We start from the raw sequence: 22788 nt of genomic DNA on the forward strand, positions 1-22788 counted from the left end.
GAGGAACCACAAGGAATCACCTGTATGATACAGGGCTAGTTTTTCCTCGTAGGATTAAGATTTTATTTCCAACCTAAATAGACAGGAGAGATGGATCAAACAGGAAAATCCTGTGCATTTCCAGTTACTTTACGGGCATTTCACTGGACCACTTTTTACCATCAGCTTTTCTAAAGGAAGCAACAGAGTAAAATATTTGTGCAAACATAAACAGCATGGTCCAATCCTCAGTGTTTTCATTTCTCTAATTGTAAGTGGCTTCAGGAGTAAGTGCAAATGGTGGTATTGGTTACATGTTAAGAAAAAAAAATCTAGATAATTTAACCACAAGGTTTTTCATGCTTACTTTATTGTGGAGAGAAGCCTGCTTTCAGCTTCCACCGGGACATAAGAAATAGGGATGTGCTTCTGTTTAAGGTGAAGACAAATGGCCATGTACTACAGTACTTGGAAGCAGCTGTATTCCCATTAGGTGGTTTGGGATTTTGCTCATACTCACCACAATTGCACACTTTACATATATTTGCACAGTCAATGGTCAAATTATAACACTGGGCTTCAAAAGGGGCAGGAGGAATGGTAAGAATCTCTCATTGAACAAACTGCTGCATCTTATTCCCTTTGCAGGGTTATTTCCTGCTAAACACCAGTGACAGCTTCCCTTGCTATTGCTGCCCCTCCATGGTGTGGTTCTTCCTCTCCTCAGCAGCTCACTTGTACTTGCTGATTACCTGCCTCATAGACCCTAATCCCTGCTCCAAATAAGGCCTCATGACCAATCCAGGAGGAACACACCCAAGGTACTGACTGTGACTCCGTGTCCTCCAAGATCCTCCTGAAGGCCAGCTGGAATAGTTTCTAAGTGCCAGGGCAGAGAGCATACACCATTTACTTCAAGGTGAGGTCAACTTTCTTCATCTGAGTTAGAACTGAGCCATTCTTCATTTCTTCCTTTTCCCATCTAATTCAGACATGAAAATTTGATCCTGTGCACTAGAGGTGGGAAGTACAAATGTCTGGTGGGTCAGTGATCAGTGGGCATCTCTTAGCTAATCACTATGTCAAGGGTAAAATCACAAAAGGCAGCATCAAGTTATTAACTATATGGTAGAAAAATATATTCTACTTGGGTTAAAAATTTTGGACTTAGTAATCAAAATGGACTTGAGAGATACATCATCCAGGACAAGCTTCTGTCTTTTCCTGATGTGTCTCCTTTCCTTGAGTTCTTTCCCATCCTGTATTCTAAAGTCACCAAGTGGACATAAGCTTCTGATATCACTATACAGTGAGTTCTGATCCTTACAGTGCTTTCTTTTTTTTAATGAGCATTTATTTTTATTGTATTTTTTGTAGACACAGACCACAAAAAATGTTACATTAAAAAATATAAGAGGTTCCCACATACCCCACACACACACCCTCCTCCAAGGTCAACAACTTCCTTCATCACTGCAGCACATCCATTGCATTTGGTGAATACATCTTGGAACACTGCTGCACCACATGGATTATAGTTTACACTGTAGTTCACACTCTCCCCCAGTACATTCAGTGGGTTATGCCAGGATATATAATGTCCAGCATCTGTCCCTCCAATATTTTCTTTGTAATTGCAGCCAGCCCATAGAGAAAGCAACAATGGTAAGTATTCTGAAATCTCACTAGCTGAGGAAAAAAATCCACATAGTGAAAAAAAAAAAGGGGGGGGGGTCTTCCATGCTAGTTTAGTCTCAAGAAGTCCCTGATTATAGCCTCCTGGTAGGAAGGAGAATTGGGGTGTGGTGAAAGCTGCGGCTATTCCAGGTAAGACAACAATTATGTTTCCTGAGAAGCTGTGTTCTCTTTCTTTGGCATTAGTCTGTGTGCACCAGAGTGGCACATGATGAAATGAAAACAGACATATGTGGCCATTCATTAACATATGAGACAGGGAAGACTTGAGAAGGTGTACAAAGTATTCAGAGCTGCACATCTAGTGAAAACAGACCCAGGCACTGGAGATATTAGAGGCTTAGATTCCTAAACCACACACTTTCTTCATGCCTCTTCTGCCTGGCAGGGTCTCTAAAGTTCTAGTATGAATTTGTCAACATTTCCTATTTTAATTCCTGGTCCTGAGCCCCACATGGTCAGTGCATGTATAGCAGATTGCAATTTTTGCAAATTTTCAAAAGCCCAGTATCCATTTGTGCTAGTAGTTATGATATGGACAATTGAGAGAACATATTCACCCTTGTAAAATGATCTCCAGGACAGCTACCCAGAGTCTAGCACTAGGTCCATTCTTTGTACTCACCTTAGTGTGTGTGTCCAGTCAACATTTCAGGGTGATAAGATTTGAGAAGAATGCTGTAACTTTTGAGCTAAATGAGGCAGTGAGAAGTTGAAGGCTGATTCCTTCACCTCTTCTTCCACATTTGCAAACTGCTTGCAACATCTCGTTGGAGGCCTGGGACTCCAGAGAGCACAGGGAATGTCTCAGGACCCAGGCTAGGGAGCTGGGATTCCTATGGTAGCCAGCACGGCCTCAGGTAGAGAAGAGAGGGTGGAGGCCTTATTTTAATAATGTTCCTATGGATGCTTGTGTTCCTAAAAGACTGACTTGTGGATCAGAGGTACATCTCCACCAGAAGCAAACATGACGACAATCCAGGTAGGTAACAATTCTCAAGAAAGGATCTAATGGAGAGGATTCCAGATCAGTAGTTATACCTGGTGCCAAATCCAAAATGCTGGATTAGGAATTAAACCTACATTTCATCACATTCGAGAAAGGCTTGATTCCAGCTGCCCCTTCAGTGCTAAAAAACCCTAGCAGGTTTTTGTAGGACTTCTGTGAATGGGCTGCTGGATGGCTTCACACACTGGCTCTCCAAATCCTACTCAGCTGGAGTCCTGGAATTGAGCAGGCCCAAGAGAAAATCTCTGGGCAGCAGGACCACAGCTTCCCTGCTCCTCCCTAAACCAGTGCTGCTGCCAGGCATCTCTGCTATGTCCTTCACACAACATGTGTGTCCCTCCCTATACCTTTCCCCAGGCTTGTCAAAGCACCCAAGGTACCCAGTCCTAGAGAGGCTTGATGAAGTCACTTCTTTAATTGGCCATGCATCCTGCATAAACCCTATTATGTCAATTGCAGGACAAGGGAATGTGGGCAAGTTACCTCTAATCTTGTGTTCATCCACCCAAAAGGGTTAGGAAACCTATGGGGGCACTGAGAGGACAAAGGTCTGCCCAATTCCTAAGGTCATCCCAGGCACTTGACAGCCACTTGGTTTGTGAGGTGGGTGGTAGCTCTCTTCCCCAGGATCTGATTCAACTCCAGGTTGCAGAGAGTTGCCCCTGGAGATGGGTGAACTGGTAAGTGAACACTTTATTGACTGGAGAGGACAACAATATACACTTGATCATTCCTCCATGTTCTCCTATGGAACAACAACACGAATGGAAATTAAAGCAAATAAGCACTAATTAGGAGACAGAAGAGAGGCAGGGAGGTTCTGAGCCAGGAAAATGGGAAGGAAAGCAATAGCATGCTTAGAAAGACAAGGAGACACTGACTGCTTTCTTAGTGCTCAAGGAAGATATGAGCATTTCTCCCTAAAATTAGAGCATGTGAGGTCTAGAACACAGACCCTATATCTTAGGCAAACCCCACAAGGCAGAAGAGAAGCAATTGAAGCTCAAAATCAGGATGAGATGAGGACAGAATTGTATCCTAGGTGCATGTCATGTTATGACATCAACAATAGGGGCTTGAGCTCCCCTTTCAACCTGAACTTTCTCCTTTCCTTTTGCAAGGCCACCCCATCACCGTTACAGCATTGTGCATTCAGAAGCATTTTTCACAGATGAAGAAGATTCAGACATAGAGAATGGCAATTTGCATGTAATTTATTTCCTTTCTCCCTATTTGAAAAATCTGTTTCTTATCTGTAAGCATTTCTTTGTAGCTCTTCTTTTATCCATTCTTTATATAATTATCTTGAAGGTCTCTTCCAGGAAGATGAGTTCATACCAATGACAATGTTTTTAAAACATGTCTTCAACTTCCTACCTACTATATTTCTACATTACACTGATTTTTCAACCTACTCTGCACCATGAATCAACTCATGGAATCCAGATGGGCCAGACAAGTAGCTGTGCTGGGATCAGAAGCCTGGATCTCCATTATGGGGAAGGGGACTCTGTGAAGTTGGTTCTGGGCTGGGCTATCCCCTCACGGTAGTGATGCTGCACATGCAGCTCTGGAAATGCAAGTCTGCTCTCCTCCCTGCAGCTGTCTACACTCTTTGAGGAGGAGAAGGAGTCTCTTTATGTCAATTGTCTGTTCCTGGAAAGCACAGATGGCATCCAAAATGTAGAAAGAGAAGAACAAGAAGAGGAAATGTTGAGTGTGGTGTGGGTAGAATGAGGAAGAGAAGGGAAACAGGTCAACTAACACTCCACTGATTCTTTACTTTCTCTTGACACTTCAGGAAATCCAGCCTTCTTGAGGAGCTTACTGAAGAGACTGCAAGTGTGGGAGCATGGAGATAGAGGTGAGAATTGGATGGTGAAAATAAGTGCAGGCAGGTGAAGGATGCCCTGAGACCCTCACCCCAGGGACTAGAAACCCATTCCACAAAAGTCCTAATTTGCTCAGCTATGGCTCCTTAGTTAAGAGGAGAGAGCTCTAGCCCAGTTTAAGAACAGAGTTTGCCCTCCCAATCCCCTTAAAGTCCACCAGCTCTTCCCCTCTCTATTATTGAGTGTGGTGGATAAAGTAGTGTCATTGAGTGCCACCTAGTCAGGTCTCAAGGGAAAAGGTTGAGTTAGATTGTTAGTTTGCCAGGGCTGCTTTACCCAATACCACTGGCTAGTTGGTGTATACGCAGGAATTGACTGCCTAAAAGTTTCAGAGGTTAGAAGTAAACTCTAGGTGTGAGCATGGCCATGATTTCCCTCAAGCTGGTGGCAGTTTGCCAGCAATCCATAACTCCACTTCTCCCTCCATCACCTATCATCTCTTTATATTTGTCCCCTCTGCTCCTGCTCATGAATTTCTCTAGACTTGCTCTCTTCAGGACTCCATGCATAAAGGACTAAAGCCACCCTGTAGCAGACTGGCATCACTTACACCAATAAGATCTAACAGCCCTATTCACAAACGAGTTCACTTCCCTAGGAGTCAAGGTGAGGGTGAAACCATGACTTTATGGCTGGACCTGACTTGATCCAACAAGAACAGTGATGCTCTGAGGTCCCTCTTAAGCAAGAAGGGTAGCTACTGTGGCCATCTGTTCTCACTGGGACCTCTCAGTTGCCCAAGACATGGGGTTCTCAGCCTCTGCAGTTCTCTACCCAGATACCAGATTAGCTCATGCACCTTTTCTACAGATGCAGGTCTTCAAGATTTCTCTATGTATGTAGAAGTCAAAGAAACAAAACCTGAAGGAAATTTCCCTGCAGAGCTAATTTGGGATGAGAGAAGCAAGGGAGATTTCGCATTACTCATTTCCCCTTATTAAAGATTGCAATTAGTAAAATAACTCTATTATACTATAATGAGGAATGTTTTATAATATTTACATTTTGGAATATATTAATGTAAGAAAATTTGTTTTTGGTATCAGTATAACTTTTTAAAAATGGAAAATGACAGGTAAGCTTTATGTTTAAGAATGAAACTGTTGATTAGGAAAAGGAAGGTTTTTTTTTAATGTGAATCTTTCATGACTGAACTCTGTTGGAAATTTCTAGACAATCTTTGTCACAGACAGCACCCTCTGCAAAGAGCAGCAATAGGAATTCAATGCCTCCTGGATCTGGCTCCCAGGGGTATCAGGGACCTAAGGTCACTTCTCCAGGGTCTGAGGTGCCTTCTGGGTCTTGCAAACCACCTCAGGTATTCCAGATTCTGTATTTGTGTTGCAGATCCTACAACTGACAGCTGCAGAGACCTTGACTAGAGGCCTCAGTTTGAGGCTAAGAGGAGCAGGAGATCTCACAGTGTTTGGAGATGCCTCAGTACTCACTCTTCTACTCCACTCAGAATGAGTCAATTTAATGACAGTTCAGTTTTACTTCAAAAGATTAGGCAGTTTTAGAAAGAGGTTACATTTAATTTTACTTATTAAACAATATTTGTATCTTTAATACATGTATATATATAGATAAGCACCCTAAACAAAGTTAGCACTATATGAATTATATTTGGTCTCCATAATGGCTCCCAATTCATACTCTCACTCCTAGAATCCTCATTGTTAGTTGAATAATGGTAAATTGAGTGTGTATCATCCATCCTCCTGTCAATGAATTTCAGTAATTTCATTTACTGAACTCTGTTCACTCACATGGAACATGTCTAGTAGGATAATTGAGTTTCAATGAATTTTTTGCTGTTTTTTCTCTATTTTTTTAATGTTACATTCAAAAAATATAAGAGGTCCCCCACTCCCCTCACCCCACTCCTTCCACATCAACAACCTCTTTCATCATCATGAGATATTCACTGCACTTTATGAATACATTTTGGAGCACTGCTGCACCACATGATAATGATTTAAATTGTAGTTTACACTCTCTCCCAGTCCACCCAGTGGTCAATGCCTTTTTTTATTACATTTCTGTGTTGCTGGGTATAAAACCACAAATATTGCTTTCCACAAATATACTGCCCCATTTGCATCTGGCACAAAATATTGTTCTCAAAAATGTTGATGAAATAGTAATTACTTTGTATAATGCATGTATAAGGATTTTTATATTTTCTTTAATGGGTAATTTTCCTAAAATATGCCTTGCATTTAGCCTTTCTTAGTCAGTGCTCAGTGTGCACTTTTGATATGCAGCTTCAAAGAATTTCATATCAAACAAAGGAATTGTAATTTTTAATATTTCTTTCAAGTCTTTCAACTGGTTTTCTGGTTCAGACATTCTATACCATTCCTCATTGTATTAACTCAGGGTTCTCTATGGAAACAGAATCAACAGGAGATATCTATAAAGAGTATGAGATTTTATAAAATTCTCTCATGTATAGTGGGGATGCACAAATCCAGATTCTGTAGGCAGGCTGCAAAGCCAGGGGCTCTGATGAAAGTCCCACGAAGTTCCCAGGAGACGCTGGCTGTCCAAAGAGGAGCTGGGAAATTTTCTCTCAATGCTGAATCACTTCCCCTTTTTAAGGCATTCAGTTGATTACATAAAGCATCACACATTGCTGAAGGCAATCTCCCTGGTAGACTGTAGACATAATCAGCCATCTATGCAGTAAACTCACTGATGACTTAAGTCCACAAATGCCCTTATATTACAATTAGCCCAGTGCTTGTTTAACCAAAAAAGTGGGCACACATTCTGGCCAAGTTGACATATTAACATAACCATCACACTCACCTGTTGACTTCTCTTTCAAATCTTTAACATTCTACACTCAATATCTTTTCAGCACTTTCCACTTATTACCTTCTCTTTCTACTTAAGCGTTGTCACCCTATTTCATATATATTACATTTCAAGTTTGAACTGATATTTTTCCAGTTTTCTTACTGCCTAATTTCTCCCCATTCATTTTTTGTTTTATAAATGATTTATAATGTCTTCTCAAATATTGTTTCATTTTCTTAGTGCCTCATATCTTCTTTTGAGAAAGTATATTTCAGTACATAATATAAATCATGATAAAGAGCTTTCATTCATTTGGGGTTATTCTGTACTTACTCCTTTTCTCACTATATTATTTGAAAATAACATGAATTTTTTCTTTTGATTTTCACATGATTTTAAAAAATTATAGACAGAAGTGAGATTCAAAATACCTTTTCCAACAACACAGAACTGTTTCTGTGTCTAGATGTATTATGAATTTTTTTTTAAAGCATGGAAGCTTTCTTCCTGATATTTCTGGATTCTGTACTTTTACCACTCCTAAAAATGCATCGTCACTCTCATTACCTCTATTGCACCCATCATTGTGTATTTTTTTCCTCCATGTGACTACTGAATATTCCTTTTAGCAAGTGAAACATGAATTACCACTTTGCCAAAATCAAGTCATTCTCCATAAATGGTTATGTATTTTTAAAACCAATTACCTGTTATTTTCAAATATATAACTTGCATTGTATTTCATTACTGAATTAACTTATTTTTGAATATTTATATACATATTATACTCTGTTCATATACCTGCATCTACAAAACTCACTGCTAACATAATACTCAATAGTGAAATCCTGAAAATCTTGCCTATGAAGTCTAGCCAGAGCAGTTGGGTAAGAAAAAGAAATAAAGTCATTCAGATTGGAATGGAAGAAGGAAAGCTATCCTTACATACAGATGACATAATCTTATAAAAACAAATTCCAAAGAACCCACAATACTAATTTTACAATAATTTTACAATAAAGCAAACTTGTTGTGTATAAGATACACAAAAAAGGTTTTATAATACAGCAAAGGATTTTTTTAGAAGTCCATTTAATTATCCACTAACAAATTGAATACCTAATGAATTTAATGAAAGGGTGAAACACTTGAACACTAGCAAACATACCTGCATTAAACTGAAGTCCTAGACATATGGTAAGACATCATTTGTTCAAGGATGGTAAGACTCAGTAATGTTCTAATATCAATACTACCTACAGGAAACTACAGATCAATATAATAGTTTAAAAAATCCCAGCAGCCATTATTCTTTTTGCAGAACTGGAAAAAATGATTGTCAAATTTAAATGGCATCAATTACTGTCTTGAAGAGTCAAAACAATCATCTTTCTCCTTTGTGAGATTGGGATAGGTTAATTTATATAACATCAGGAGGTCTTTCCTTGAGATCTGGTTGACTTAAGAATTTGCGGGATCCTCAGGGACATTGGGGTTCACAGAAATTTGGGTTATAATTCTCCTTGTTAATGGAGGGCCACTATCTTCCTGTAAGTTTAATGGGGACTCAGAGGCAAGAATGTGGAATATCTCTGAGTATAGAGCTGTATTGTTGTAGAATTTGAGAGGTTCAATTATTTGAGTATAGAGAGACCAGGACTCAGGAATGATTTTGAGAAGGAAAAATGGTTTATTGACAGCAGGCTGGACTCAGAGAACTTTCCATTTCAATCCCTTTCCGTTTCAATAACGAGCCCCTAACAAGATTTTTTAGTCCCTTTTATACAGAGAGGAAAGGCCAAATGGTCCCTTTGCTTCAGTTCTCAAAAGGCTTGAATCAGCATATATTTCCACTTCTTAGGTAAGCTTTTAGCATGGACCTCAGGCATTCGATAAGCTTTTAGCATATTTGGTTTGCATTTCCCCTGAATACTTAAAGTTTATAGACCTTGCTTTGTTAAACTGTTTCCTGCTCACCAAGGGCAGGACTGCAACCTTTTATCATCCCACACCCACAAGTCACAGATAGTTTAAGGTTATCTCTGAAGAGACAAAGAGCCTCTCACCCATAGCCCACATCAGTATCTCTCCTTTGGGGGACTTTCATTCACACTGGGTGCAGTCTTGGGTTCTCAGAAGGAAGTAAAGGTCTCTTAAAAAAATGAATAATTGACCACCTCCCTCCCCTGTAGACCTTAAGTCATAGGATCTGCAGTGAGTTAAGCATGAGCAAGGGTATGAACATTCATTCAACATCACTAGTGACCAGTAAAGTTCATAAGAAACCTAGAAAGTCTCACTGATACATCTTATGGAATGAACATGATCTGGGTGAGGAAGGACTGAAATAGGAAGGTGCACAACTCCAGGCTGCTCAGAGAGTGGTTCAGGTCTTTAGCCAGGGGAACTACTATTGTCGACCACCTCTAGAGAAGTTCTCATTATCACAGATTATACTTTTCACCTCCAGAATTTCTATTTCAGTTGATTTTATACTTCTTAGCTGTTTATTTATAGTCTCTATTTGGTGAGACATCCTTCTCATGTTTTCCTTTTACTCACTGAGCAGATTAAAAATTGGTAATTAAGAGACTAGTCTGGGAAAATGGCATCAATGGAGGTGGGCACTGCTGAGTTCTTTCACAAAAATGGTAGAGAAAGGGCAGGGCCTAACCTGAGTGAGCTGTTTGGGGAATCCACAGAGCAGGAGGCTGCAGGCATGCAGGCATCATTAAGGAGGGAGCTGGACAAAGAGACAAAGATCCCAAGGGAAAACCATGAGGTGCTCAGCCCTGCGGCTGGAAAAGTTGGTGGATAAGTCCCACCCTCAAGGCAAATAGCCTGTGTGGACCCCCTGCTCTCAAAGGCCAGCTGAGTGGGAGGAAGCATTCCCTGCAGGAAGGGAGCCCTGGTGAAGGGTGGAGAGTGGTTTCCTTTCTGCCATTTGGGAACCTGAGCTACCTTTGAATTTCAGGGAGGACACCAGACAGCACTGAGGTGGCCCTGGGGAAAGGAAAGGGGGAATCTGCTCAGGCAAGCTGTCAGACCCAGCCACCTTGGGAGAGAAACTTGGCCAAGGAGGGGGCAGAGACAGGCATCTAACTAGTCCAGCCACTGAAAACTGTTGGAAGTCCACCTGCCTAAGGGAAATGGGGGCAGGAAGAGCCAGATAAACTTTCTTTTTTGTTGTGTTTGTTTCTTCGTGTTATTCAGGAGAAAAACTCTATCAACTTCTACTAAAACAGACTAACAGCTTAAGAAACTTTGTCACATTAATAGAGAAAGAACAAAATTTTAGCTTTACATCATTAGATTTGATATTAAAGCTTTTCAATTTTTATAAATAGACCCATCAAATCTTACTCAACTTTAACTATAAAAATTATTTTTCCATGAACCTTTTGAGCTTTCTGTATTCATTCAGGATTTGTCCCACACTTTACTTTTTCTTAATAACCACTTATTTTAGGGCATAACTACTTTCTTTTTCCATAATAATAAAACATTCTATTTACATACATAAGTTACCAAAGTGGTTTTGGAAACTATCTCAGAGCAAATCTCTTACAATATATAATTACCTTGCTTACATTAACAGGTAGTTTATTTTAACAATACAGGAAAAATTACTTTTTCTATTGTTTTATGAAAACCTAAGATTCCCAATGGAATCAAGATCACTTTATTTTTACCACCACCTTAATATGAAGATTGAGGTGTTTGTTGCCTATTTAGCTTGTAGAGCTGCTGTAGAAAAAGAGGGAAATGCCTACCTTGCACATAGGTACCTGGTTCAAACCTTGGTACCTCCTAAGAGAAGGGATCTAGACAGAGTAAGGCACCCAGCTAGCACCTCATGATAGGAACTCATAGACTGTGTTTCTATTATTTTGTTTTACGGTTGTTTGGGAACTTTTTTCTTTTTTCTTTTATTCACTAAAACTGGGTACATCACCTGCAGAGGGCAGGCTGCAGGGTGAGTGACTGATGAGCACCAGCAGTCTTGGGAGGTCCCTAGGGGCCTAAGAGGGAAGGCTGCTCTTCCTGAGTTGTTACTCTTTCGTTTCTTGTTCTTTTACCTTTTGTTTCCTTCATTCTTTTACCTAATTTTTCAACCTACTTTCTCTTCTTTCCTTCATTTTTCTGTCTTCCAGCTTCTGTTGATTTTCTTTCATTCCACCACTTCTTCTTTGGTCTTTATGTTTCTTTTTCTTTGTCTTCTTTTTTCCCCTTTCTATTCTCTTCTCATCTGCTTAGTCTTTCAATTCATTATTTTTTTTCTATTTTGTTTCTTGTTTTATTTTTTTCCTCATCTGTCTAGTCTTCAAATTCGTTCTATTTTTTTCTAGTTTTTTCAATCCCAACTCTTTATTCTTATTCCTTTGTATTTGTTATGAATTTTACTCATATTACTTAGTTTCCAAACTTTTGTACAGTTCCTATTGTATGTTTTATGATTAATACTATTCTCCTTTCCTTATCTCTTTCCTTTTCTCTGAGCCTTTTTTTTTTTTAACAAGGGAACAGAGACAACTGCAAGGATATAGAATGAGAGGAACCAAGCAAAAAAAAATCCTTGGTGAATGCAAAGAAACAAAATAGCTCATCAAGATAAACAGATGGTTAGACACAACAAAAAATTACAAGCCATACTAAGAAAACAGGAAGACACGGCCCACTCCAATGAACAAACTGAAAAACAGGAGAAGATACAAAATGGGGAACTAATCAACGGTGTCCAAACAAATATCATGAGTGTAATTAATGAAGTGAAGGAAGAGATAAAGGATATTAAGAAGTCACTGTGGGAACATACTGAAGAAATTGTAAATATATATAAAAAGATAAAAGACCTGATGGTGATGAATGGCATAATGCAAGAAATCAAAAATACCCTAGAGGTACAAACAACACATCTGAACTGGCAGAGGAAAGAATCAGCAAAGCAGAAGACAGGACAGCTGAAATCAGGACAGATCGATAAAAAGACCCAAAAAAATTCAGGAGGAACTAGGGATGTGAATGAGAACAAGAAATGCACAAACAAGCACAAGAACAGATAGAGCACAGTAATGTCCACAGTGGCATTATTCACTACTACCAAAAGATGGGAACCTAAATGTCCATCAACAGAGGAATGGATACAAAAATTGTGCTATATATATACAATGGAATATTACTCAGCTGTAAGAAAGAATGCAGTGTTAACACATGGGATAACATGGATGAATCTTGAAGACCTTATGTTAAGCCAGGCACTGAAGGACAAATATTACATGACCTTACTGATATCAATTAAACAAATTAAGAAAACTCACAGAGCTAGAGCCTGGAAGATAGGTTTACAGGAGATAGAAAGGGAGAAGATTGTGAGCCAAGGCCCATATGAGAGAAACCTATGGTAAGGTGTATAGGAGTAGTTGTGCAGTGGAAGGGCATGACGGTGCTGGATCGGCAGTGATGCTATTAGGTAGGTGCTGGTTTGTGAAGGGTTAGGGAGGGGAGGGTTGGTTGGACTGTCAATGGAAATGGGGGAATGATGGGGGAGGGAGCAGGTGAACACTGGGGATTTGTAGGTATGTGATTGAAACTACAATGTTGGGAACGTTATTTTGCCAAGTATGGCAAGGGGGATTACCAGTTTACAGAGTTGGATGTAGGGAGGATGCAGGACAGGGTGCACCTGGGGTAGGCATCTAGGGAGTGAGAGTTCATCTTGTCAATTGTGTGTTGTATCAGTGGGTGCAGGGCCATATAATGAGTGGGAAGGTGTTGGACTCCCATCCTGGGGAGTTCTGCTGTGCTTATCAAATAGAAAGGAGGGAATCTCTCAAGAGCTAGGGTGGTGCCTCATAGGGAAGGACAGAACAGTATGTAAAGCCCAAAATGTTGTAAGTAACTCTGAAACTTGTTCTTCAAGGGAGGGGAAGGAAGGAATAAAATAGATGGAATATGGGGCATTTTTGGGGTGATGGAAGACCATGTTAAATTTCATCAAAATTTATAAAGGAGTATGGTTTCAAATGTAAACCATAATGTAAATCACTGACCATGGTTTGTAGCAATGTTTCAATATCTGTACATCAATTACAACAAATGTATCATCCACATGTAAATGCCTTCAATAGAAGAAAAAGGGGAAGATGTTGGGTATATGGAATCTCCTATACATTGTATGTGAATTTACTGTAATAAAAGCTTCTCTGAAGACAAAACAAAAATAAATAACACCCTGGGGGAATAAACAGAAGAAAATGTCACTTAACACACAATACAACACATCTTACAATGATGAAAGACATGTTAAATTTTTAAAATTTTACTTTTCCTCATTTCAAATTTTAAAGGTATTTTTTTGTATTTTCATTGATAATTTTTAAACTATCATTATTTCATTTTCCTATTAATTGTATTTGATTATTGTGTTGGTTTCATGTCTGAAGAAGTTCTGGATCACAGAAGGGTTACAACTGTGGCAGGACAGGATGATTGCTGTAGGGTGTCAGTAATGGGGGATGCATGGGAGGAGGGTGACCTGGGGCAAACCTATAAGGCATATAAATGTACGTAAGTATTCATGGGGCATTGTCACAATGGGCAGAGATTTACACACAACTGAAAGAATATCAAATTCCCGTTCTGGGGAGCATGCCACATTCTTGAATGGGGCAGCAAGAATCCCCCAAGTACAGAGACAGTGACTAGTGAAGGAGGATGGACTGATGGCAAGCCCTTGAAAGTGATGACTGTATTTATGAAACTTCACTTCTGAAATTGAAACTTAGCATAGTATTATAGGGTGCCTAAGAGTTACCTCCTGAGAGACTCCTTGTTGCTCAAATGTGGCCTCTCTTAAGTCAAACTCAATATATAAATGCATTACCTTCCTCCCAGCATGGGATTTGACTCATAAGGATGAGCCTCCCTGGCACTGATGGATTACTACCAAGCACCAACTATCAATGCTAGGAGAAGAAAGACCTTGACCAAAAGGGGGAAAGGGTAAAGACAAATGAGTTTATAAGGTAAGAGACTTCAAAGTGAGTCAGGAGGTCATTCCAGAGGTTATGCTTCAGCATGATCTCATTGACTGCCAAAGTAAACACTGCCTCAAACATTAGGGCTCCTGAGGGCTCTGGAGACATCCAGACACTATAGGCAGGGCAGACAGCTCAGGCCTGGCATCATGCCAGAGGGCACTATTTTGAACTTATACTCCCCAGTGTGACAGAGGTGGACTCAGTTGTGGTTTCCCTACACGTGACTTTTCTGCCCCTTCTACCTGAACCAATAGTTAGTACTAGATTGATAAGGGTATGTAAATCTTTGGGCTATCCATACGCCATTTGAGGCCTGAATCTCAACAGAGTTGCAACACCTACTCTCCAGTTCATTGGACTCATCCAGGAGAACTAAAAAGGAGATAATGATGGACAAGGACCATCCCAAGCTACACAGTGTGTGCAACTGCAACCAAGATAGTCCCATCCATCTGCTCCATGGTATCTAAGACCCCTCCCAATTAAAGGATGGAGTGGATTCACCATACCAGAATCCTCAGGATTGGGGAATGAATGATGGACTAGAGTAAACTTACTGGTATTCTACTATAGACAATGTGATTCTGGCAACGGAAGAACTTTTACCCTTCATGAGAAGGCAGTGGCCACTGGAGGTCCTGAGGGGAGGGAGAGGGAAAAATAGGTGTAATATGGGGGCATTTCCCAGACTTGGGAATTGTCCTGAATTTAATGGCAATGACAGATACAGGCCATCATATATCCTGTCAAAACCTACAAAATTGTGCAGGACATGGTGTAAACTACAATAGGAAACTATAATCCATATATAATGCCTATATAGCATTATAGGCAATGCTCCAAAATGTGTTCATCAATTTTCAAAAATGTACCACATGTATGAAGGATGCTGTTAATGTGGGAAAATGTGGGAGGAATGAGGAACAGGGCATATGGGAATCCCCTATATTTCTTATATATCATTTATGTAATCTAAATACCTTCTTTAAAAAAATGGAAAAGTATATAAAATTTGGTAATTTGTAATCTTTGCAGTGTATTAGTCAGGGTTTTCTAGGGAAACAGAATTAACAAGGGATATCTGTCAATAGTAAGAGATTTAGGGGGGGAGGAGGCAAGATGGTCGCTGAGTGAACTTGACTTTGCGGTCGGTCCCAGGAAGAGACGGTTGGGTGCGGCTACAGGCTCTCCAAGGCCGGGCTTTTTCGGGATTTTTGCAGGGCAGAAGTGCCTGGACATCGATTGGGTGGAAAGGTAACGGAGAGGATTGGTCTAGTAGATATAATTTGGGTTCTATTGCCCGTAGGTGAGACCTGCACACGGGCTCCTCCCTATTGGGGGTGGGGGAAACGGCGGTCCAGCCCGGCGGCACCGCTTTTAGATGGCTCTGAGCTGTTAAGGAGTTCGCGAGCTCTGGGCGAGCTGTGGGTGGGTTGATGCGACGGGTCGCCTTTGCAGATCGATTTGGGAAGATAGACGGTGTTTTGTTGTGAAGCGGGAGAAACTTGTGATTGTGAACATAAACAATAGCGCTTCCGCCTGAAGCCCCGCCCCCAAAAGCCCGGCAGCCGGTCTCCGACCCAAATAGGCTATAGGCAATAAAGAGACGTAATCGGAAAGTTGTTTTAGGCTGCGGCAAGGGAGGGGGACACGTCTGGAAGCCAATTAGGGAATATTTTGCGAAGCTTGGGAATTCCGGTTTTCGAATCTGTTTTCGGCGTCACAGGCCGGGCTTCAGCTCTGTACTAGCAAAGTGGCTGCGGTGTAGAGGCGCCCTCTAGTGGCAGTGGTTTGGAATCACAGGACGGGAGCAGTCCAAAAGCTGAAGTGAGATATACTAATGAGCCCAGCTAAGTAAATGAATTGCAGGGTTCAGTCATAATATAGAGTTTGCGAATCTGACTTCCCCCACAATGCTGGCACCCAGCTGTGGGGATCCCTGAGGGCTGTGTTACACTGCAGGGCTCCCAGACTTCCTGTAGACCAGATTGGAGGTTGCCAGGTCTGAATTCCCTAAAATCTGGTGGCCCACACCACAGAGACTCACACCTCTTGAGTCCTCAATATCTCAGACTCTCCATCCCTGAATCCATCATGCACTGAGGTCCATCTGAGGTCCTTAAATGCCCTAGCCTTCAACGTTGGCATTTTTTCTTTATTGTTTCATTTTGTTTTGTTTTTATTTTCATTTTGACTTATTCTTTACTTTTTTCAATTTCCTGATTGCTAACACCACATTATCCCCTAGTCTTCTCTCACAGCGTATCCCCCAAAGTCTTTCTTTTACTCAGTTATTTAAGGCTTTTTTTTTTGTGGTAGGTGCTGTGGGTGGGGGTTTTAATTCTGGGTCGTGCATATCTGTTTTTTTTTTTTCTTTCCCCTACCTGTTCCCCACCCTTTGCCCACCCCCTTTTACTTTCTTCCTCTCATCCCTTCCCCCCACTTTCTTTTTATTTTTTTTCTTTTTTTCTGTTGTCTCTCTCCCTCTTGTCCCTCATATTCTACTTAGTTTATTTTAACTCAATTATACAATAGGTGAGGCAGGAAACACCTCACATTCGCTGGGTTTTCTCATCCTCCACTGCCTCATTTCTGTGTGAACTGATTTAGGCTACCTACACTATCCTCTTTCCCCTACATCTTGATATCCGCCACCATCTACTGGCTCTCCTATATTCCACCTCCCACCTCCCTTTCTTCGATCCACAAAGGGTCTAAGTCTTAATTTCTAATACCTATGTTTTGTTTTCTGTCTGTTATCCACTCTTGAAACTATTACCTTCCTTTCCTCTTTCCCTCTCTCACGAAATCAATAGCTTTTTAGATCATACCATATTCCTCCCATATTCAATCATCTACCTCATAATAGGTACTCTACCTACTGCTATAACTCTACACCATTTACATGAATCTAACCTCCATCCTCCCAGATCTCATATTCTTGCTTTGTTAACATATATCACCAATACTACTTTACACTTTTCCCTTGCTTACACAATTGCCTTTCCCCAATACTAATACTTTCCTTTAAAGTGAACTTAACCAACAACAAGAAACTAGAATAAGAAGAAAAAAGTGACAAAGAGAAGATATAACACCTATGCAAAAATAACAGCTAATTAACCTCCAAGAGCAGACAAAGAAGCTAAGGAACTGATTAAATCCGGCAAGATAAAGAGATGACCAGAAAGCAACAAAAATCTACAAACCAAACCAGTAATCAGGAAAACATGGATGAATCCAATCAACAAACCAATAATCACGAAGGGGAGCAAAACTTGGCACAAGCAATGAAAGATCTCAGAACATTTATCACCGAAAAATTTGATGAAGTAATGAAAGAGGTTAATAACATGAAGACATCACTTGGAGGGGAAATTGCAGACATACGCAAAAACATAACAGATATGATGGGAATGAACACCACAGTTCAAGAAATCAAAAATACACTTGCAGCAAATATCAGCAGACTAGAAGAGACAGAGCAGAGAATTAGTGATGTGGAAGACAGTACATCAGAAATCAGATAGTAGAAGGGGTCAATAAGAAGATAGAAAAAATCCAATTGGGACTTAGGGACCTGAATGACAAGTGTTGCAGGAAATAATGGCTGAAAACTTCCCAAATCTACTGAAAGAGACAGATGTACATATCCAAGAAGCACAGCGCACTCCATTAGTCATAAACCCCAACAGGCCCACCCCAAGACATATACTTGTCAAATTATCCAATGCTCAAGACAAAGAGAAAATCCTAAAAGCAGCAAGAGAAAAGAAAACCATCACATACAAGGGAAGCTCAATTAGATTAAGTGCTGATTTCTCTTCTGAAACCATGGAGGCAAGAAGGCAATGGTATGATATAGTCAAGGTACTAAAGGAAAAAAATTTCCAACCAAGAATACACTATCCAGCTAAACTAGCATTCAAACATGATGGAGAGTTCAAAATATTCGCAGACAAACAGAAACTGAAAGAGTATACCAACAAGAAACCTCCCCTTCAAGAAATTCTAAAGGGAGTTCTGCAGGAAGAAAGGGAAAAACAGGAAAGGCAGAGTTGGAGGAGAGTATAAGACCAACAACAACAACAAAAATATATATACAAACAAAATATGACAAACACAAATCCAATCAAAATATGGCTAACACAAATAATTCCTTGATAGTAATAACACTGAATGTCAACGGATTAAACTCACCTATCAAAAGATTCAGACTGGGACATTGGATAAAGAAATACGACCCATCCGTAAGCTGTCTACAAGAGACACATCTTAGACCCAGAGACGCATGGAGATTGAAAATGCATGGCTGGAAAACAATCATACAAGCTAACAATAACCAAAAAAAGGCAGGAGTAGCTATATTAATATTAGACAAAATAGACTTTAAATATGAAACAATTGTGAGAGACAAAGAAGGATACTACATTTTAGTGAAAGGGAAAATCTGTCAAGAAGATTGAACAATCATAAATATTTATGCCCCTAACAAGGGTGCCTCTAAATATGTCAGGCAAACGCTGGAAAAACTAAGTGAAAGAATAGATACACCTACAATTATAGTGGGGGATTTTAATACACCACTATCAACTCTGGACAGAACATCTCAAAAGAGAATCACCAAAGAAACAAAACATCTGAATAGTATATTAGAGGAGCTGGATCTAATAGACATATATAGATCGCTACACCCAAACACAGCAGGATATACATTTTTCTCAAGCGCACATGGATCATTCTCCAAGATAGATCATATGCTAGGCCACAAAGAAAGGCTGAACGAATTCAGAAAGATTGAAATCATACAAAACATTATCTCTGACCACAGTGGAGTCAAGCTGGAGATTTGCAAGGGACAGAAGCCCAGATTTCACACCACGATTTGGAAATTAAACAGCACACTCTTAGAAAAACATGGGTCAAAGAGGACATCTCAAAAGAAATCAATGACTACCTTGAAACAAATGATAATGATAACACAACATACCAAAATTTATGGGATGCAGCAAAAGCAGTACTGAGAGGAAAGTTTATAGCCATAAATTCATATATCAAAAAAGAAGAAAGAGCAAAAATTGAAGAACTAACTGCACATTTGAAGGAATTAGAAAAATGACAACAAAGTAACCCAACAGGATGAAGAAGGAAGGAAATAACAGAGATAAGAGCAGAACTAAATGAAATAGAAAATAAGAAAGCATTTGAACAGATAAACAAGACCAAGAGCTGGTTTTTTGAGAAGATTAACAAAATTGACAAACCTTTAGCAACACTAACAAGGAAAAAAAGAGAGAAGATGCAAATACACAAAATAAGAAATGAGAAAGGCAATATCACCACTGACCCCACAGAAATAAAGACTATCATAAGAGGATATTTTGAAAAACTATATTCCAACAAAAATGACAATCTAGAGGAAATGGACAAATTCCTAGAAACACATAAGCAGCCCATATTGACAAAAGAAGAAATTGATGATCTTAACAAACCAATCACAAGCAGAGAGATAGAATCAGTTATTAAAAATCTCCCAACTAAGAAGAGCCCAGGGCCAGATGGCTTCACAGGTGAATTCTACAAAACATTCCGGAAAGAACTGACAGCAATCCTGCTGAAACTATTCCAAAAAATCGAAACAGAAAGAACATTACCCAACTCCTTCTACGATGCCAACATTACCCTAGTACCAAAGCCAAACAAAGACATCACAAGAAAGGAAAATTACAGACCAATTTCTCTAATGAACCTAGACACAAAAATACTTAACAAAATACTTGCTAATCGTATGCAACAACACATTAAATGAATTATACACCACGACCAAGTGGGATTCATCCCAGATATGCAAGGATGGTTCAACATAAGAAAATCAATCAACGTAATACACCATATAAACAGATTGAAGGAAAAAAATCACATGACTATATCTATTGATGCAGAAAAAGCATTTGACAAAATACAGCACCATTTCTTGATAAAAACACTCCAAAAGATTAGAATACAAGGAAATTTTTTGAACATGATAAAGAGTATATATGAAAAACCTAAAGCCAATATTGTGTACAATGGAGAAATTCTAGACTCCTTCCCTCTAAACTCAGGAACAAGACAAGGATGCCCACTGTCTCCGCTCCTATTTAACATTGTCTTAGAAGTACTTGCTCGAGCACTGAGGCAAGAACCAGAAATAAAAGGCATTCAAATTGGAAAAGAAGAAGTCAAAATGTCATTATTTGCAGATGACATGATCCTATACATAGAAAACCCTGAGAGGTCTACAACAAAGATTCTAGAACTCATAAATGAGTTTAGTAAAGTTGCAGGTAATAAGATCAATGCGCAAAAATCAGTAGCATTTCTGTACACCAATAATGAGCAAGATCAGGAGGAAATCAAGAAACAAATACCATTCACAATAGTAAATAAAAAAATCAAATACTTAGGAATAAATTTAACTAAAGAGGTAAAGAACTTATACACTGAGAACTATACAGATTGTTCAAGGAAATCAAAGAAGACCTAAATAAATGGAAGACTATTCCTTGTTCATGGATAGGAAGACTGAACATGATTAAGATGTCTATCCTACCAAAACCGATATACACATTCAATGCAATCGCAATAAAAATCAACACAGCCTTCTTTAAGGAACTAGAAAAACTAACTCTGAATTTATTTGAGAAGGAAAGAGACCCCGAATAGCCAAAGACATACTGAAAAAGAAAAACGAAATTGGAGGAATCACACTACCTGACTTCAAAACATACTACAAAGCTACAGTGGTGAAAACAGCATGGTATTGGCATAAGGAGAGACACATAGACCAATGGAATCGAATTGAAAGCTCTGATATAGAACCTCACATATATAGCCACATAATATTCGATAAAGCCACCAAACCCTCTCAACTGGGAGAGAGTGGCCTATTCAACAAATGGTGTCTGGAGAACTGGATAGCCATATGTAGAAGAATGAAAGAGGATTACCATCTCACACCTTATACAAAGATCAACTCAAGATGGATCAAAGACCTAAATATAAGAGCCAAGACCATAAAAACCTTAGAAAGCAGTGCAGGGAAACATCTACAGGACCTTGTAAGAGGAAATGGATTTATGAATATCTCACCAAAAGCAAGAGCAGCAAAAGAACTAATAGATAAATGGGACTTCCTCAAAATTAAAGCCTTTTGCACCTCAAAGGAGTTTGTCAAGAAAGTAAAAAGGGAGCCCACACAGTGGGAGAAAATATTTGGCAACCATATATCTGATAACAAACTTATAACTTGCATATAAAAGAAATCCTATATCTTGAAAATAAAAAGATAAACAACCCATTTAAAAAATGGGAAAAAGACTTAAACAGACACTTCTCCAAAGAAGAAATACAAATGGCAAAAAAGCACATGAAAAAATGTTCCAAACCTCTAGCTATCAGGGAAATGCAAATCAAAACCACAATGAGATACCATCTTACACCCATAAGATTGGTAGCTATGAAAAAAACAGAAAACTACAAGTGCTGGAGAGGATGTGAAGAAAGGGGAACATTCATCCACTGCTGGTGGGAATGCAGAAGGATACAACCATTCTGGAGGACAGTATGGCGGTTTCTCAAAAAACTAGCCATAGATTTGCCATATGACCCAGCAATACCACTGCTGGGTATATACCCAGCAGAACTGAAAACAAGGATGCAAATCGATATATGTACACCAATGTTCATAGCAGCATTGCTCACTATCGACAAAAGCTGGAGTCAACCCAAATGCCCATCAACAGATGAGTGGATCAATAAAATGTGGTATATACACACAATGGAATACTACTCGGCTGTAAAAACACACTACAAACACATGTGATAACATGGATGAATCTTGAGAACCTTATGTTGAGTGAAGCAACCCAGACATTGAAGGACAAATACTACATGACCTCAATGATTTGAAATAACTAAGCTGCCCTAGATAGCAAGAGACTGAACGATAGGCTTATAGGAAATCGGAGGGTGGAGGAAGGATGTGAGCTGATGTCTGCAGGGGTGGAATTTAAGACGAGATGGTGGTAAGTATGAACACAAAGAAGAGATAAAAGGGGGGCAAGGGGTTGCCTTTGGTTGGGGCTTTACGGGTTTGAGGGAGGCTGGGGATGGGCGGATGGGTAACATTGCCCAAAAGTGGGGGGAGGGAGGGGTAGCATATGAACACAGGAGAGGGTCAGGTGGTGGTGGAGAGTAAAATGCCTAGAAATCATATCAAAATATAATAAAGAGGGTTCCCTGTTTAGAATGCTCGGAAGGGAGGGTCTGATGCAGGACGGGCTCCTGGGGAATGTCTAAATGCTCATTCTGCCAGAGTGGGTGACAC

General features: G+C 39.7%; 1 long non-coding RNA gene across 1 annotated transcript in view; it reads right to left on the reverse strand.

The window, feature by feature from the left end:
- Positions 1-22788, reverse strand: part of LOC139436993 (uncharacterized) — a 65555-nt gene that overhangs the window by 6502 nt on the left and 36265 nt on the right. The gene's annotated exons all lie outside the window — the stretch shown is intronic.

Source organism: Dasypus novemcinctus, chromosome 19 (assembly GCF_030445035.2).
Source record: "Dasypus novemcinctus isolate mDasNov1 chromosome 19, mDasNov1.1.hap2, whole genome shotgun sequence".
NCBI classification, from domain to species: domain Eukaryota; kingdom Metazoa; phylum Chordata; class Mammalia; order Cingulata; family Dasypodidae; genus Dasypus; species Dasypus novemcinctus.